This window comes from Rana temporaria, unplaced genomic scaffold (assembly GCF_905171775.1).
Source record: "Rana temporaria unplaced genomic scaffold, aRanTem1.1, whole genome shotgun sequence".
NCBI lineage: Eukaryota > Metazoa > Chordata > Amphibia > Anura > Ranidae > Rana > Rana temporaria.
Window position 1 is genome coordinate 23,246 of NW_024404521.1, and position 17,723 is coordinate 40,968.

General features: G+C 50.4%; 1 protein-coding gene across 1 annotated transcript in view; it reads right to left on the reverse strand.

The window, feature by feature from the left end:
• Positions 1-17,723, reverse strand: part of NPR2 (natriuretic peptide receptor 2) — a 99,821-nt gene that overhangs the window by 8,937 nt on the left and 73,161 nt on the right. The window lies entirely within an intron of this gene.

Consider the following 17,723-nt stretch of genomic DNA (forward strand, 5'->3'; position numbering starts at 1 on the left):
ATTTCCCCCGGGGAGGGAGACCCCCAGATTCTAAAGACCTTAGTATATTCCCCCCGGGGAGGGAGACCCCCAGATTCTGAAGACCTTAGTATATTCCCCCCGGGAGGGAGGTCCCCCAGATTCTGAAGACCTTAGTATATTCTCCCCGGGGAGGGAGACCCCCAGATTCTGAAGATCTTAGTATATTCCCCCCGGTAGGGGGTCCCCCAGATTCTTAAGACCTTAGTATATTACTCCTCAGGAGAGGATCCTGGGGGAAACCATCCTGGAGGGGGGAAGGAATATACTTAGGTCTTCAGAATCTGAGGGATGCCCTTCCCGGGGGGAATATGCTAAGGTCAGATTTCTCCTCCTCCTAGGGAGGAGGGCCCCCCAGATTCTGAAGACCTGAGTATATTCCCCCCGGGGAGGGAGGTCCCCCAGATTCTGAAGACCTGAGTCTATTCCCCCCGTGGAGGGAGGTCCCCCAGATTCTGAAGACCTGAGTATATTCCCCCCGTGGAGGGAGGTCCCCCAGATTCTGAAGACCTGAGTATATTCCCCCCGGGGAGGTCCCCCAGATTCTGAAGACCTTAGTATATTCCCCCCCCGGGGAGGGAGACCCCCAGATTCTGAAGACCTGAGTATATTCCCCCCCGGGGAGGGAGACCCCCAGATTCTGAAGACCTTAGTATATTCCCCCCCGGGGAGGGAGACCCCCAGATTCTGAAGACCTTAGTATAAAGCCCGATGGTGGCTGCTGAAGCCGTTGCCAAGATCACCGCTGGAGCATACATGGACCATGTCGGAGAAGGAAAAACATTCCTGCATTTATTTACACAGATTTTACCCCAAATGTCAGATGATGAGACATCAAACCCAACACGTTCCTTCCACCAACTGCCAATTCTTCAGGAGGGAGGAGGTTATAGGTCTATATCATATGATGATGGTCATATGATGGGACATCAGACCCAACACGTTCCTTCCACCAACTGTCACTTCTTCAGGGGAGGAGGCTATATATCTATATCATATGAGGTGACCACACACACTGCTATGGTCATATGATGGGACATCTCTACACGTCCCTTCCACCAACTCTCACTTCTTCTGGGGAGAAGGAGATTATAAATCTACATAGTGACATCTAGAGATCAGGAGGTGGGCGGTCACATAGTGACATGTAGAGATCAGGAGGTGGGTGGTCACATAGTGACATGTAAAGATCAGGAGGTGGGCGGTCACATAGTGACATGTAGAGATCAGGAGGTGGGCGGTCACATAGTGACATGTAGAGATCAGGAGGTGGGTGGTCACATAGTGACATGTAAAGATCAGGAGGTGGGCGGTCACATAGTGACATCAGGAGGTGGGCGGTCACATAGTGACATCAGGAGGTGGGCGGTCACATAGTGACATCAGGAGGTGGGCGGTCACATAGTGACATGTAGAGATCAGGAGGTGGGCGGTCACATAGTGACATTTAGAGATCAGGAGGTGGGCGGTCACATAGTGACATGTAGAGATCAGGAGGTGGGCGGTCACATAGTGACATCAGGAGGTGGGCGGTGACATAGTGACATCAGGAGGTGGGCGGTCACATAGTGACATGTAGAGATCAGGAGGTGGGCGGTGACATAGTGACATCAGGAGGTGGGCGGTCACATAGTGACATGTAGAGATCAGGAGGTGGGCGGTCACATAGTGACATCAGGAGGTGGGCGGTCACATAGTGACATTTAGAGATCAGGAGGTGGGCGGTCACATAGTGACATGTAGAGATCAGGAGGTGGGTGGTCACATAGTGACATCAGGAGGTGGGTGGTCACATAGTGACATCAGGAGGTGGGCGGTCACATAGTGACATGTAGAGACAAGGAGGTGGGCGGTCACATAGTGACATGTAGAGATCAAGAGGTGGGCGGTCACATAGTGACATGTAGAGATCAGGAGGTGGGCGGTCACATAGTGACATGTAGAGATCAGGAGGTGGGCGGTCACATAGTGACATGTAGAGATCAGGAGGTGGGCGGTCACATAGTGACATGTAGAGATCAGGAGGTGGGCGGTCACATAGTGACATCTAGAGATCAGGAGGTGGGCGGTCACATAGTGACATCTAGAGATCAGGAGGTGGGCCGTCACATAGTGACATGTAGAGATCAGGAGGTGGGCGGTCACATAGTGACATGTAGAGATCAGGAGGTGGGCGGTCACATAGTGACATGTAGAGATCAGGAGGTGGGCGGTCACATAGTGACATGTAGAGATCAGGAGGTGGGCGGTCACATAGTGACATGTAGAGATCAGGAGGTGGGCGGTCACATAGTGACATGTAGAGATCAGGAGGTGGGCGGTCACATAGTGACATGTAGAGATCAGGAGGTGGGCAGTCACATAGTGACATGTAGAGATCAGGAGGTGGGCGGTCACATAGTGACAGGTAGAGATCAGGAGGTGGGCGGTCACATAGTGACATCAGGAGGTGGGCGGTCACATAGTGACATCATGGGGTGGGCGGTCACATAGTGACATCAGGAGGTGGGCGGTCACATAGTGACATGTAGAGATCAGGAGGTGGGCGGTCACATAGTGACATGTAGAGATCAGGAGGTGGGCGGTCACATAGTGACATCATGGGGTGGGCGGTCACATAGTGACATCAGGAGGTGGGCGGTCACATAGTGACATCAGGAGGTGGGCGGTCACATAGTGACATGTAGAGATCAGGAGGTGGGCGGTCACATAGTGACATCAGGAGGTGGGCGGTCACATAGTGACATCAGGAGGTGGGCGGTCACATAGTGACATGTAGAGATCAGGAGGTGGGCGGTCACATAGTGACATCAGGAGGTGGGCGGTCACATAGTGACATCATGGGGTGTAGGAATGGATTGTGGAGCTGTGTGGGGAACGTCTCTTTCTGTTGGGTTCTCATTAGACTCTCTGGAGGTGAGAAGGACAGAAGGTGGATTTTCCGAGGACTGGAGATGTCATTATGGAATGTCTCTGTGACACGGCCACCAGGTGGAAGAAGAATGGCCCCTTCTGTTGTCCTTTTGTCTGACCCCCCCCCTCCCCCCAAGCCGGCTATAAATCTTGAAGGAAGGGGCTTCCACGGGGAGGAAATACTTGTACAAACAAGACAAGGATTCCCAGGAGGGGCTCCAATCACACACAGACCTTCCCTGCAAGCTGGACTGTCAGTGGCCCCTCTGAGTGTCCCCATATGCCCCCCCTGCATGGTGTCATGTTCCAGGCGTCATTACTGAGAGTGCGATGACCCGAGTCTTCCAAGTGGACCTGTCATTGAAATTCACATCACATGGCCAAATCCTATCATTGTCTTCTGTCAGGAATAGAGAATCTTTCCCCCCTGACATCAGACCCGACCAGCCGGGGCCACACCATCCCTACATACATAGAGGCCCTTCATCTCAAGATCTGACCCCATCAGCCGGGGCCACATTGTCCCTACATACATGGAGCTCTTTATCCCGAGATCCGACCAAACCAGCCAGGGGCCACACCGTCTCTACATATATAGAGGCCCTTCATCCCGAGATCCGACCCGACCAGCTGGGGCCACACCGTCCCTACATATATAGAGGCCCTTCATCCCAAGATCTGACCCCACCAGCCGGGGGCCACACTGTCCCTACATACATAAAGACCCTTCAACCTGAGATCAGACACAACCAACACCATCCCTACATACATAGAGGCCCTTCATCCAGAGATCTGACCCGACCAGCCGGGGCCACACTGTCCCTACATACATAGAGGCCCTTCATACTGAGATCCGTCCCAACCAGCCAGGGCCACACTGTCCATACATACATAGAGGCCCTTTATCCCAAGATCAGACCCATCCAGCTGTGGCCACACTGTCCATACATACATAGAGGCCCCTCATCCCAAGATCTGACCCCACCAGCCGGGGCCACACTGTCCCTACATACATAGAGCCCTTCATCCCGAGATCTGACCCATCTAGCCGGGGCCACACTGTCCCTACATACATAGAGCCCTTCATCCCGAGATCCGACCCGACCAGCCAGGGTCACACTGGCCATACATACATACATAGAGGCCCTTCATCCTGAGATCAGACCTATCCAACCGTGGCCACACCATCCCTACATACATAGAGGCCTCCTCATTCCAAGATCTGACCCCACCAGCCGGGGCCACACTGTCCCTACATACATGGAGCCCTTCATCCCGAGATCCGACCCGACCAGCCGGGGCACCACCGTCCCTACATAAATACTGTAGAGTCACTTCATCCCGAGATCTAACCCAACCAGCCGGGGCAACAGAGTCTCTACATATATAGAGGCCCTTCATCCTGAAATCTGACCCCACCACTTGGGGCCACACCATCCCTACATACATAGAGGCCCTTTGTGAAGGATATGTCAGTGTAATTCTCCCTGCTTGGTTAAATTGTGGGTTAGAGGTAAAATGGATTCATGTGTTACAAGCTATTGACATGTTAATGACCCGTCTGCAGCTAGCTCCTTATTTCAAAGGGATGTTAATCCTGTTTACTGTGATTAGAGGTGACTCATGTTATGTATTCTGATTGCTTCATTATGCGGTGCCAGGCTGCCCAGCTAATGTGTTCTGTACACCTTGTAATTAACTTCCCTGATGTCATTATTTAAAGAAAATGTGTCTCAGGTCGGCTTCGAATTGTCGGGCTATATTCTGTATGAGAAACTCCAGAGTGTGTGAAAAGGGGGTGGAGCTCCCATTGTTCCTTGATTAAGGATTTAGCTTGTAAAACTGTATTTATAACCAGCAGCAAGCTGCCAATAAATCAGTCTTGGTTCCAGCATTCAGTCTTGACTCATGTGTGGGGGATCCTGTGATGTTCTTGTATGGAGAGGAGGGAATGCTTGACGGGGATATCATACCGATACCGTCACAATTGGTTGGCAGCAGCGGGATCTTCCCTTCTACTCTCCCTTACACCAGGATTCCAAGCAGACACTGGGAACAGTGAATGGAAGGCTGCTACACCCTGCTTACAAGAACTACTGGAAGTTCGTGGAAGGATTGCTAGCAACAAAACCAAGCGGGTCATCATAGCAGAATTAATGGAGCTAGACCAGGAGAACGTGATTGCAGCAACGCCAGCAGTACAAGAGATGGAGACACCAGTGATTCAGGAGGAGTCACCAACCAACAAGCTAATGAGAGAGAAGCTAGCGTGGTTTCGGCCCGAACCCAACGCCGGATGTGGTGCTGAAAGTGATGGACCTGTTAGCGAAGGAGGATAAACAAATAAGAGATGCAGAGCTGCAGGTAAAACTGGCAGCAGTCCAACAAGCAGCCGCACATTCTCCAAACAGTGAGTACAGCACAGCAGACGCAAGGAAGATTCCGTTTAGCGCTTTTAAAGCTTTTGATGAAAAGGACGGTGAGATTGATAACTACCTAGCAGATTTTGAGCGACAATGTAACCTGCACCGAATAGCTAGAGGAGAGTGGGTTGCAATATTGTCAGGCAAACTGTCAGGCAAAGCTTCTGATGCTTTCCGGACCGTGCCAGATCAGGATATCCATAGCTATGCCCGGGTTAAAGAAGCGCTCCTGGCTCGTTATGCAGTAACCCCAGAGTCCCACCGACAGAAGTTCAGGGACTCACGCAAAACCACGAAAGACTCTTACGCGGAATGGGCATGCCAGTTGTCCCTGTCGGCCTCTAACTGGGTTAACAGCAGCCAGGCCACCACCGCAGAGGACATTTTGCAACTAATGCTCCTGGAGCAATTTTACAATCACATCCAGACGGACGTCAAAGATTGGGTGAGAGATCGCAGGCCCATGACTCTACCAGAGGCCGCGAAGTTGGCGGATGAATATGCGGATACTCGCAAGACAAACCAGGTCACACCACGGGTACAACCTCCACGACCAACGGCGCCCTCACACCCACCAGCCGCTAGATACCAACCGCCTAACAGACCGATGACATCTAGCCCTCGCTACCCACGCCAGGAGGACAACGAACAACGCTGCTTCCGGTGCAAACAGTTGGGTCACTTCAAGCAGAATTGCCCCATGAATGACAACACCAGGTCAAATTGGTCTCAACCTGGGTACCGCCCACCAGCAGCAGCCCATTGTGTAGACTCGGCTTGGGATCCCCAGGAGCTGGGTCAGGAAGAACCATTGGGCACCCCTTACGAAGCCCTCATGGTACAATCTGTTATTACGGACAACAGGGAACACCATTGTCAGCTGGTCATGGGCGACAGCCATGAGCCGGAGGGGCCCTGGAGGGAGCTGGGCAGAAAGAGGCACTGCCAGCTACCCTCCAAGAAGAAGAGGTCCTGGAAGTCATATAACCAGCGGACCTGGGAGGAGAAAAAGCGACTGGAGGAGATGGAATCGCAGCGGGCGCCCCAGATGCGGGCCTAGATGTTCGCCAAGGGCCCACCGGTGGCCCCTTACACCACCACCCAGTTCCTGATGATGAAGGACCACGTGGAAAGCCTGCAGGACATGAGCAAGCAGGAGCTGATCCGTGAATACATGGAGCTGGAGGAGTGCATAAGCCGCATGGAGGAGGAGAACAACCACCTGAGGTCACAGCAGGCTGACCCCCTCAGGCTCCATGAACTGGAGATGGAGCTGGAGAAGCTCCAAGAGGAGAACCGGCGGCTGCGGAGGGAGCAGGGAGTGGCTGACCTCATGGGGCTCTGATTCCCCTCCCCCCCCCCGGACTCTGAGCACCAGTGCTACAGCATTTCAACAAATATAACTTTTCCTTTTTATGAATCTCCTGTGATTGTCACTTCAGAGCCATAACCTGCCCCTCCCATAGCGGGACACCTAGACGGCGGCGCACAGACCCATTCGCTGTCTTCACACTGACTTCTGGTGACTCTGCAGATCGCACAAAGACTTGGGGACTGAACGGCGTGTGATCTGACGACCCGGTGGCATACCTGAGTCTGAAGCAGTTGCCAAGGGAGGTTAGTCACGCCAAACGGAGTTAACCTCGGACTAAAAGCTCTGAACCCGTCAACCCTACTGGACCAGGAAAGGTCCAACCGGGTTTGCCGGAGCAGGGAGAAAAAGGGGGGCCATTGTGAAGGATATGTCAGTGTAATTCTCCCTGCTTGGTTAAATTGTGGGTTAGAGGTAAAATGGATTCATGTGTTACAAGCTATTGACATGTTAATGACCCGTCTGCAGCTAGCTCCTTATTTCAAAGGGATGTTAATCCTGTTTACTGTGATTAGAGGTGACTCATGTTATGTATTCTGATTGCTTCATTATGCGGTGCCAGGCTGCCCAGCTAATGTGTTCTGTACACCTTGTAATTAACTTCCCTGATGTCATTATTTAAAGAAAATGTGTCTCAGGTCGGCTTCGAATTGTCTGGCTATATTCTGTATGAGAAACTCCAGAGTGGGTGAAAAGGGGGTGGAGCTCCCATTGTTCCTTGATTAAGGATTTAGCTTGTAAAACTGTATTTATAACCAGCAGCAAGCTGCCAATAAATCAGTCTTGGTTCCAGCATTCAGTCTTGACTCATGTGTGATGATCCTGTGATGTTCTTGTATGGAGAGGAGGGAATGCTTGACGGGGATATCATACCGATACCGTCACACCCTTCATCCCGAGATCTCACCCAACCAGCCGGGGCCACAAAGTCTCTACATACACAGAGGCCCTTCATCCCGAGATTCGGCCCAACCAGCCAGGACCACAAAGTCTCTACATACAGTACATAGAGGCCCTTCATCCCGAGATCTGACCCCACCAGCCAGGGCCACACCGTCCCTACATACATAGAGTTCCTTCATCCTGAGATCCTACCTGACCAGCCGGGGTCACACCGTCCCTACATAAATAGAGTTACTTCATCCTGAGATCTGACCCAACCAGCTGGGGCCACAAAGTCTCTACATACATAGACTTCATTCCGAGATCCTACCTGACCAGCCGGGGCCACACCGCACCTACATAAATAGAGGCCCTTAATCCCGACATCTGACCCAACCAGCCGGGGTGTCAGGTCACCTGTGGTCAGATGACAAGTGCACCCCGTTGGGGTCAGGGATGCACCACAGGGTAGTGAATCCTATAGCCGACTGGTGCAATCAGAGAGGAAACGTGAGCCCAAGATTCCCCAGGGCGTGGAGTCTAAGACCCAGCTTTGTGTTCACCAGAGCCTCTAGTGGTGAGGATGGCCTTCGCTGCAGCTGGATCCAGGTCGCGACCCCTGGGATCCCCTAGGTCACGCTCCGCAGGGAGAGAGGGGAAGCAGCAACCAGGACAAGCGATAGTGATGGGTAAGCCGAGGTCAGGGCAACAGGCAGACAAGGGTAACCGAGGGACAGGCAAAAGGTCAGGGTCACAGGCAAACAGGAGAAGTTTGAGACGAGCCAAGGTCGGTACACAGGAAGGTAAACGTAGCACACTGCAGACAGGAACTTAAGATAACAACAAGATTGAACAGCAAAGCAGACCTGCAGTGCAACAGTTAATATAGACTTCCTGGGATGGCCTGGGGTGGGGCCATACAGGAAGGAGAGGTGATAAAAAGGCAGCCAGAAGAGGGTCAGGCCTCTAATGGACACATGAGGAGAAGGCAAGCCGCCAGACATTATTGCATGTCCATGACACGGGGCCACACCACCCCTACGTACATAGAGACTTTGTAAGATCTCAATTTTGGAGGAAATCACATCCATTAAACAGGAATGGGCGGGGCAAATTTACTAATTTACATAGGGCAACGAAAAACCAAAACACACCACTGGCCACCCTAAGGACGCACTGACGGTGGAATCTGCCACTCCTTTCCCTCCTGCACGGCTATCTTTACCATAGAGCACTAGAAGGAAGTAACAGAGAGAGAGCCATGCAGGAGGAAAAGGAGTGGCAGATTCCATCGTCGGTGAGGGTTTGGAAATCATCTTCTCATGTTGTGTGTGCTCTCCCTGGCCTGTCACATAGATGTGGTGTGTGCTCCCTGGCCTGTCGCATATAAGTGGTGTGTGCTTCCTGGCCTGTCACATATATGTGGTGTGTGCTCCCTGGCCTGTCATATATATGTGGTGTGCGCTCCCTGGCCTGTCACATATATGTGGTGTGTGCTCCCTGGCCTGTCGCATATATGTGGTGTGTGCTCCCTGGCCTGTCACATATATGTGGTGTGTGCTCCCTGGCCTGTCACATATATGTGGTGTGCGCTCCCTGGCCTGTCACATATATGTGGTGTGTGCTCCCTGGCCTGTCGCATATATGTGGTGTGTGCTCCCTGGCCTGTCGCATATATGTGGTGTGTGCTCCCTGACCTGTCGCATATATGTGGCGTGTGCTTCCTGGCCTGTCACATATATGTGGTGTGCGCTCCCTGGCCTGTCACATATATGTGGTGTGCGCTCCCTGGCCTGTCGCATATATGTGGTGTGCGCTCCCTGGCCTGTCGCATATATGTGGCGTGTGCTTCCTGACCTGTCACATATATGTGGTGTGTGCTTCCATCCTGGCCTGTCACATATATGTGGTGTGTGCTCCCTGGCCTGTCGCATATATGTGGCGTGTGCTTCCTGGCCTGTCACATATATGTGGTGTGCGCTCCCTGGCCTGTCACATATATGTGGTGTGTGCTCCCTGGCCTGTCACATATATGTGGTGTGTGCTCCCTGGCCTGTCACATATATGTGGTGTGTGCTCCCTGGCCTGTCACATATATGTGGTGTGCGCTCCCTGGCCTGTCACATATATGTGGCGTGTGCTTCCTGGCCTGTCACATATAAGTGGTGTGTGCTTCCTGGCCTGTCACATATATGTGGTGTGTGCTCCCTGGCCTGTCACATATATGTGGTGTGCGCTCCCTGGCCTGTCACATATATGTGGTGTGTGCTCCCTGGCCTGTCGCATATATGTGGTGTGTGCTCCCTGGCCTGTCGCATATATGTGGTGTGTGCTCCCTGACCTGTCGCATATATGTGGCGTGTGCTTCCTGGCCTGTCACATATATGTGGTGTGCGCTCCCTGGCCTGTCACATATATGTGGTGTGCGCTCCCTGGCCTGTCGCATATATGTGGTGTGCGCTCCCTGGCCTGTCGCATATATGTGGCGTGTGCTTCCTGACCTGTCACATATATGTGGTGTGTGCTTCCATCCTGGCCTGTCACATATATGTGGTGTGTGCTCCCTGGCCTGTCGCATATATGTGGCGTGTGCTTCCTGGCCTGTCACATATATGTGGTGTGCGCTCCCTGGCCTGTCACATATATGTGGTGTGTGCTCCCTGGCCTGTCACATATATGTGGTGTGTGCTCCCTGGCCTGTCACATATATGTGGTGTGTGCTCCCTGGCCTGTCACATGTGATGGATCTGCGGATCTCTCTGTCTGGAGAATCTTCTCTCCTTTTTAGGAATGGGTTTTGTTGGACGTTTGTTTCTGTTTAATGATAAAATGGATTTAACTCCCTCAGAGGACTACAAAATCCATCATCCTGAGAGATGAATGAGTCAGAGAGGAAAGAGGGAGAGCCTCAGGGGTCCATTATACGAGGGCCCATTATATGACTCAGCATTCCAGCCTCTGCCGGCCATATACTCGTTTTATAGTCCTGAGATCAGACAGGCCGGGACAGCTCTGAGCCCCCGACTGAGCCCATAAAGAGAAGAATGCTGGAAAGTAAACTCACTTTTATCTCCAGAAACAAAACACTCCACCAAACCATCTCCAAACACGGAACAATTCCTCCCGAAACACTCCACCAAACCATCTCCAAACACGGAACAATTCTTCCCGAAACACTCCACCAAACCATCTCCAAACACTGAACAATCCCTCCCGAAACACTCCACCAAATAATCTCCAAACACGTAACAATTCTTCCCGAAACACTCCACCAAACCATCTCCAAACACGTAACAATTCTTCCCGAAACACTCCACCAAACCATCTCCAAACACGTAACAATTCCTCCCAAAACACTCCACCAAACCATCTCCAAACACGTAACAATTCCTCCCAAAACACTCCACCAAACCATCTCCAAACACGGAACAATTCCTCCCGAAACACTACACCAAACCATCCCCAAACACGGAACAATCTCTCCCAAAACACTCCACCAAACCATCTCCAAACATGGAACAATCCCTCCCGAAACACTCCACCAAATAATCTCCAAACACGTAACAATTCTTCCCGAAACACTCCACCAAACCATCTCCAAACATGGAACAATCCCTCCCGAAACACTCCACCAAACCATCTCCAAACACGGAAAAATTCTTCCCGAAACACTCCACCAAACCATCTCCAAACACGGAACAATTCTTCCCGAAGCACTCCACCAAACCATTTCCAAACACGGAACAATTCCTCCCGAAACACTCCACCAAACCATCTCCAAACACGGAACAATCCCTCCCGACACACTCCAACAAACCATCTCCAAACACGGAACAATTCTTCCCAAAACACTCCACCAAACCATCTCCAAACACGGAACAATCCCTCCCAAAACACTCTACCAAACCATCTCCAAACACGGAACAATTCCTCCCGAAACACTCCACCAAACCATCTCCAAACACGGAACAATTCCTCCCGAAACACTCCACCAAACCATTTCCAAACACGTAAAAATTCCTCCCGAAACACTCCACCAAACCATCTCCAAACACGGAACAATTCCTCCCAAAACACTCCACCAAACCATTTCCAAACACGTAACAATTCCTCCCGAAACACTCCACCAAACCATCTCCAAACACGGAACAATTCTTCCCAAAACACTCCACCAAACCATCTCCAAACACGGAACAATCCCTCCCGAAACACTTCACCAAACCATCTCCAAACACGGAACAATTCTTCCCGAAACACCCACCAAACCATCTCCAAACACGGAACAATTCTTCCCAAAACACTCCACCAAACCATCTCCAAACACGGAACAATCCCTCCCGAAACACTCCACCAAACCATCTCCAAACACATAACAATCCCTCCCGAAACACTCCACCAAACCATCTCCATACACGGAACAATTCTTCCCGAAACACCCACCAAACCATCTCCATACACGGAACAATTCCTCCCGAAACACTCCACCAAACCATCTCCAAACACGGAACAATCCCTCCCAAAACACTCCACCAAACCATCTCCAAACACGGAACAATCCCTCCCAAAACACTCCACCAAACCATCTCCAAACACGGAACAATTCCTCCCGAAACGCTCCACCAAACCATCTCCAAACATGGAACAATCCTTCCCAAAACACTCCACCAAACCATCTCCAAACACGGAACAATCCCTCCCAAAACACTCCACCAAACCATCTCCAAACACGGAACAATCCCTCCCGAAATACTCCACCAAACCATCTCCAAACACGGAACAATCCCTCCCAAAACACTCCACCAAACCATCTCCAAACACGGAACAATCCCTCCCAAAACACTCCACCAAACCATCTCCAAACACGGAACAATTCTTCCCGAAACATTCCACCAAACCATCTCCAAACACGGAACAATTCTTCCCGAAACACTCCACCAAACCATCTCCAAACACGGAACAATTCTTCCCGAAACACTCCACCAAACCATCTCCAAACATGGAACAATTCCTCCCGAAAAAACACTCCACCAAACCATCTCCAAACACGGAACAATTCCTCCCAAAACACTCCACCAAACCATCTCCAAACACGGAACAATCCCTCCCGAAACACTCCACCAAACCATCTCCAAACACAGAACAATCCCTCCCAAAACACTCCACCAAACCATCTCCAAACACGTAACAATTCCTCCCGAAACACTCCACCAAACCATCTCCAAACACGGAACAATCCCTCCCGAAACACTCCACCAAACCATCTCCAAACACGTAACAATTCCTCCCAAAACACTCCACCAAACCATCTCCAAACACGGAACAATCCCTCCCAAAACACTCCACCAAACCATCTCCAAACACGGAGCAATCCCACCCAAAACACTCCACCAAACCATCTCCAAACACGTAACAATTCCTCCCAAAACACTCCACCAAACCATCTCCAAACACGGAACAATCCCTCCCGAAACACTCCACCAAACCATCTCCAAACACGGAACAATTCCTCCCAAAACACTCCACCAAACCATCTCCAAACACGTAACAATCCCTCCCGAAACACTTCACCAAACCATCTCCAAACACGGAACAATTCCTCCCAAAACACTCCACCAAACCATCTCCAAACACGGAACAATTCTTCACGAAACACCACCAAACCATCTCCAAACACGGAACAATCCCTCCCAAAACACTCCACCAAACCATCTCCAAACACATAACAATTCTTCCCAAAACACTCCACCAAACCATCTCCAAACACGTAACAATTCCTCCCAAAACACTCCACCAAACCATCTCCAAACACGGAACAATCCCTCCCAAAACACTCCACCAAACCATCTCCAAACACGGAACAATCCCTCCCGAAACACTCCACCAAACCATCTCCAAACACGGAACAATCCCTCCCAAAACACTCCACCAAACCATCTCCAAACACGGAACAATTCTTCCCGAAACACTCCACCAAACCATCTCCAAACACGGAACAATCCCTCCCAAAACACTCCACCAAACCATCTCCAAACACGGAACAATCCCTCCCAAAACACTCCACCAAACCATCTCCAAACACGGAACAATCCCTCCTGAAACACTCCACCAAACCATCTCCAAACACGGAACAATTCTTCCCAAAACACTCCACCAAACCATCTCCAAACACGTAACAATCCCTCCCAAAACACTCCACCAAACCATCTCCAAACACGGAACAATTCTTCCCGAAACACTCCACCAAACCATCTCCAAACACGGAACAATCCCTCCCGAAACACTCCACCAAACCATCTCCAAACACGGAACAATTCCTCCCGAAACACTCCACCAAACACGGAACAATTCCTTCCGAAACACTCCACCAAACCATCTCCAAACACGGAACAATTTCTCCTGAAACACTCAACCAAACCATCTCCAAATACGGAACATTCCTACCAAAACTTTTCATCCTATCATTAGATTTTCCTCCCGAAACTTCTCATCATATCACTAAATATTCCTCCTGAAACTTCTCCTCCCATTATTAGATATTCCTCCCGAAAACTTCTCATTGTATCACAAAATATTCCTCCGAAACTTCTAATTTTATCACTAAATATTCCTCCGAAACTTCTTATTGTATCACTAAATATTCCTCACGAATCTTCTCATCATATCACTAAATATTCCTCCCGAAACTTCTCATCGTATCAATAAATGTTCCTCCCGAAACTTCTCCTCCTATCATTAGATATTCCTCCCGAAACTTCTCATATCACTAAATATTCCTCCCGAAACTTCTCCTCATATCAATAAATATTCCTCCTGAAACTTCTCCTCCTATCATTAGATATTCCTCCAAAACTCCTCCTCCTATCATTAGATATTCCTCCAAAACTCCTTCTCCTATCATTAGATATTCCTCCCGAAACTTCTCATCGCATCACTAAATATTACTCCCGAAACTTCTCCTCATATCAATAAATATTCCTCCCGAAACTTCTCCCCCTGTCATTAGATTTTCCTCTAAATCGGCTCCTCATATCATTAGATATTCCTCCAAAACTCCTCCTATCATTAGATATTCCTCCCGAAACTTCTCCCCCTACCATTAGCTATTCCTCCAATGCTAGCTGGTTGTAGGGGATAATAATGGATTGGCTGCTGCCGCACCTAGCTGGTTGTAGGAGATGATATTGGGTTGGGTCCTTGTTGTAGGAGATTATATTGGGTTGGGTGCTCCTGTACCTAGCTGGCTGTATGAGATAATATTCGGTTGGGTGCTCCTGTATCTATCTGGTTGTAGGAGAAAATAATGGATTGGGTGCTCTTGTACCTAGCTGGTTGTAGGACATTATAATGGGTTGGGTCCTTGTTGTAGGGAATGATAATGTATTGGCTGCTCCTGTACCTAGCTGGTTGTAGGAGATGATGTGTTGGGTTCTGGTTGTAGGAGATAATGGATTAGGTTCTGGTTGTAGGAGATGATGATGGGTTGGGTTCTGGTTGTAGGAGATGATGATGGGTTGGGTGCTGGTTGTAGGAGATGATGGGTTGGGTGCTGGTTGTAGGAGATGATGGGTTGGGTGCTGGTTGTAGGAGATGATGATGGGTTGGGTGCTGGTTGTAGGAGATGATAATGGGTTGGATGCTGGTTGTAGGAGATGATGGGTTGGGTGCTGGTTGTAGGAGATGATAATGGGTTGGGCGCTGGTTGTAGGAATGGGTTGGGTGCTGGTTGTAGGAGATTATAATGGGTTGGGTGCTGGTTGTAGGAGATGATGATGGTTCGGGTTCTGGTTGTAGGAGATGATGGGTTGGGTGCTGGTTGTAGGAGATGATGGGTTGGGTGCTGGTTGTAGGAGATGATGGGTTGGGTGCTGGTTGTAGGAGATGATGATGGGTCGGGTGCTGGTTGTAGGAGATGATAATGGGTCGGGTTCTGGTTGTAGAAGATGATGATGGGTTGGGTTCTGATTGTAGGAGATGATAGGTTGGGGGCTGGTTGTAGGAGACGATGATGGGTTGAGTGCTGGTTGTAGGAGATGATAATGGGTCGGGTTCTGGTTGTAGGAGATGATGGGTTGGGTTCTGGTTGTAGGAGATGATGATGGGTTGGGTTCTGGTTGTAGGAGATGATGGGTTGGGTGCTGTTTGTAGGAGATGATGGGTTGGGTTCTGGTTGTAGTAGATGATGATGGGTTGGGTTCTGGTTGTAGGAGATGATGGGTTGGGTTCTGGTTTTAGGAGATGATGGGTTGGGTGCTGGTTGTAGGAGATGATGATGGGTTGGGTGCTGGTTGTAGGAGATGATGATGGGTTGGGTGCTGGTTGTAGGAGATGATGATGGGTTGGGTGCTGGTTGTAGGAGATGATGATGGGTTGGGTTCTGGTTGTAGGAGATGATGGGTTGGGTGCTGGTTGTAGGAGATGATGATGGGTCGGGTTCTGGTTGTAGGAGATGATGGGTTGGGTGCTGGTTGTAGGAGATGATGGGTTGGGTGCTGGTTGTAGGAGATGATGATGAATTGGGTGCTGGTTGTAGGAGATGATGGGTCGGGTTCTGGTTGTAGGAGATGATGATGGGTCGGGTGCTGGTTGTAGGAGATGATGATGGGTTGGGTGCTGGTTATAGGAGATTATGGGTTGGGTGCTGGTTGTAGGAGATGATGGGTTGGGTGCTGGTTGTAGGAGATGATGGGTCGGGTTCTGGTTGTAGGAGATGATGGGTTGGGTTCTGGTTGTAGGAGATGATGGGTTGGGTGCTGGTTGTAGGAGATGATGATGGGTCGGGTGCTGGTTGTAGGAGATGATGATGGGTTGGGTGCTGGTTGTAGGAGATGATGATGGGTTGGGTTCTGGTTGTAGGAGATGATGGGTCGGGCTCTGGTTGTAGAAGATGATGGGTTGGGTTCTGGTTGTAGGAGATGATGGGTTGGGTTCTGGTTGTAGGAGATGATGGGTTGGGTGCTGGTTGTAGGAGATGATGATGGGTTGGGTGCTGGTTGTAGGAGATGATGATGGGTTGGGTGCTGGTTGTAGGAGATGATGATGGGTTGGGTTCTGGTTGTAGGAGATGATGATGGGTTGGGTGCTGGTTGTAGGAGATGATGATGGGTTGGGATCTGGTTGTAGGAGATGGTGATGGGTTGGGTTCTGGTTGTAAGAGATGATGGGTTGGGTTCTGGTTGTAGGAGATGATAGGTTGGGTTCTGGTTGTAGTAGATGATGATGGGTTGGGTGCTGGTTGTAGGAGATGATGGGTTGGGTTCTGGTTGTAGGAGATGATGGGTTGGGTTCTGGTTGTAGGAGATGATGGGTTGGGTTCTGGTTGTAGTAGATGATGATGGGTCGGGTTCTGGTTGTAGGAGATGATGGGTCGGGTTCTGGTTGTAGGAGATGATGGGTCGGGTTCTGGTTGTAGGAGATGATGGGTCGGGTTCTGGTTGTAGGAGATGATAATGGGTCGGGTTCTGGTTGTAGGAGATGATGATGGGTCGGGTTCTGGTTGTAGGAGATGATGGGTTGGGTTCTGGTTGTAGGAGATGATGGGTCGGGTTCTGGTTGTAGGAGATGATGATGGGTTGGGTTCTGGTTGTAGGAGATGATGGGTTGGGTTCTGGTTGTAGGAGATGATGGGTTGGGTTCTGGTTGTAGGAGATGATGGGTCGGGTTCTGGTTGTAGGAGATGATGATGGGTTGGGTTCTGGTTGTAGGAGATGATGGGTTGGGTTCTGGTTGTAGGAGATGATGGGTCGGGTTCTGGTTGTAGGAGATGATGGGTCGGGTTCTGGTTGTAGGAGATGATAATGGGTCGGGTTCTGGTTGTAGGAGATGATGATGGGTCGGGTTCTGGTTGTAGGAGATGATGGGTTGGGTTCTGGTTGTAGGAGATGATGGGTCGGGTTCTGGTTGTAGGAGATGATGATGGGTTGGGTTCTGGTTGTAGGAGATGATGGGTTGGGTTCTGGTTGTAGGAGATGATGGGTTGGGTTCTGGTTGTAGGAGATAATGGGTTGGGTTCTGGTTGTAGGAGATAAAAGCTCTATTTCTTCTGGAAGGAATGTGTGGAAAATCTGTGTCATGTCCGTTACATACTCCTCCTCATGTCGGCAGAGCCGGGGTCTGTT